Source organism: Lactuca serriola, chromosome 4 (genome assembly GCF_051521515.1).
Source record: "Lactuca serriola cultivar US96UC23 chromosome 4, Lser_US96UC23_V15, whole genome shotgun sequence".
NCBI lineage: Eukaryota > Viridiplantae > Streptophyta > Magnoliopsida > Asterales > Asteraceae > Lactuca > Lactuca serriola.
In genome coordinates this window covers 387,900,906-387,902,841 of record NC_136411.1, presented here as the reverse complement: position 1 = coordinate 387,902,841, position 1,936 = coordinate 387,900,906, and the positions used below count along the sequence as shown (strand labels likewise).

Genomic DNA, 1,936 nt, shown 5'->3' with positions numbered 1-1,936 from the left:
ACCTTCAATTTATTACCAAACTCACACGGAAGAGTGAGGCGTCCAGGATCCCCCATCTTCTCTGGTGTCTCTCCCAACACAGCTTTTGAGCTTTGTTCACTTAGAACCACCTTAGACTGCTTCTTTAATTGCTTGCGAGTGTCTATCAAATCTTGCATTAATTTTTGATGCTCGGGAATTTTGGATAAGGACTCGACAAAGGGAGTATTAATCGGGATCCTCTTCACATGCTTGACAAACTCTCTATGCTCTCTCTCCAGTGGACTAAGGGTAGCTTGGGAAGGAAAAGGCAAAGGCGGCTGATAAACCGAACCAACTACAAACTTTTTCTGTTCATGACGGGCCCACGTCGTGAACATATAAGGTTCACGTCGTGAATTCTGGAACTCAGCAACTTCATGATTTTCGAGCTTGGTCTTCTTCATCTTTGGATCGGGCTGTTGTGGTTCTTCTAATGCCTCCAGGAACTTAGAGATGGCTTCTTCTTCGGTGTCTATGGCCATTACATGAGATTGGGTCTTCGTTTTGGTATTTTTTGGGGATAACTTCTCATGAACTAGAGTGGCTAGTTGACTAACTTGAACCTCAAGGTTATGGATGGAGGCTTGCTGATTCCTAATTAAAGTTTGTTGTTCATTAATAGCAGAATCAGTGGCATCGTGTCTCTTTTCCGAAGCTTCCATAAACTTCATCAACATAGTCTCTAGATCGGGTTTCTTCTTGGCTGGTGGCTGCTCCTTTTGATAAAAGCCTCGACCTGTCTGCCTATACTTCTCTTCTTTTTGCTTCTTATACTCTTCATATGGCAGCCACTCCTTCTTCGGTTTCCTCCAGTCCTCATCAAACTTATCCCCACTTGAGTAGCACACTTGAGCTTTTCTGTTCCCAAACTCATCTAAATTGCAGTCCTTGATCAAGTGTGGACCACTACATCTCTCGCAACCCACTCTTATGGCATGTATTGACTGGTCCATTTGTGTTATCCTTCGATCCAAATTATTCAGCATAGCCATCACAACTGCTATTTCTTCAGTTTGGGCTCCTCCACTGCTTTTGATTCCATCTTGCCTAGGGTTGCGGTATTCGCGAGAGTGCTTCGCGAATTCTTCAATCAGCTCCTTAACCTCCCTTGGATTTTTCTTTGTTAAAGGTCCTTGAGAATCAAGGAGTTGTCTCGTCATAACGTTGACCCCATCATAGAAGATTGACATCTCTTGTTGCACATTTAGATCATGCTGAGGGCAATTTCTGAGGAAGCCCTTGTACTGCTCCTATGCTTCGTATAATGACTCCCCCGACTGTTGCTCAAAGATGGCTATTGCCTTCTTGAGTTTGGCTATCTTGGATGGCGGGCAAAACTAGTCCAGGAATTGCTAACGCATTTGAGCCCAAGTGGTAATTGTACCCGGTGGAAGTGCTTTTAACCACTCCTTAGCAGCTCCTTTGAAAGTGATGGGAAGCATCCTAAGCAAGACTGTGTTTCTGTTGACATTTAGGACATTGAAGTAATCTGCAATGTCGTTGACTTCATCTAGATGCTTAAAAGCATCCTCATGATCTTTCCCAAAAAATAGGATATCCTTCAGTGCAGTCAATATGTGCCCCTTCAACTCGAATGTGGCAGTGGCAAGTATTGCGGGTTGGACTAAACGGGGACCCATATCTTCTCGGATCCGCTTCTTGTAAGCTCCCATGGACATCTCTTCAATTGCTGCCATCTCGTTCCTTGGCTCGTTCTCGGGTTCGCTCGTGTGTTCTTCAAATTCCGGCTCGATATCGTATTCGGACTCGGTTTGGTCGGTTGTTTGATCCAAGTGCTCAAAATTGCTCTTGTGCCTCGCGGATGAACTTGACTCTCCTGTCTTCATTCCCGACTTCCTTGAAAAAGCTGACTTTAATTCTTGTAAGGGCGTCTTCTTCTTGTGAATTGCAGACT

At 44.5% G+C, this 1,936-nt stretch overlaps 1 non-coding gene across 1 annotated transcript; it reads left to right on the top strand.

Annotated features, from left to right (window-relative positions):
* Positions 1–1,227: 1,227 nt before the first annotated feature.
* LOC145103441 (small nucleolar RNA R71) lies at positions 1,228–1,334 on the top strand. The gene has a single exon (XR_013706534.1). It is a non-coding gene; the product is annotated as a small nucleolar RNA R71 (small nucleolar RNA).
* Positions 1,335–1,936: the final 602 nt, after the last annotated feature.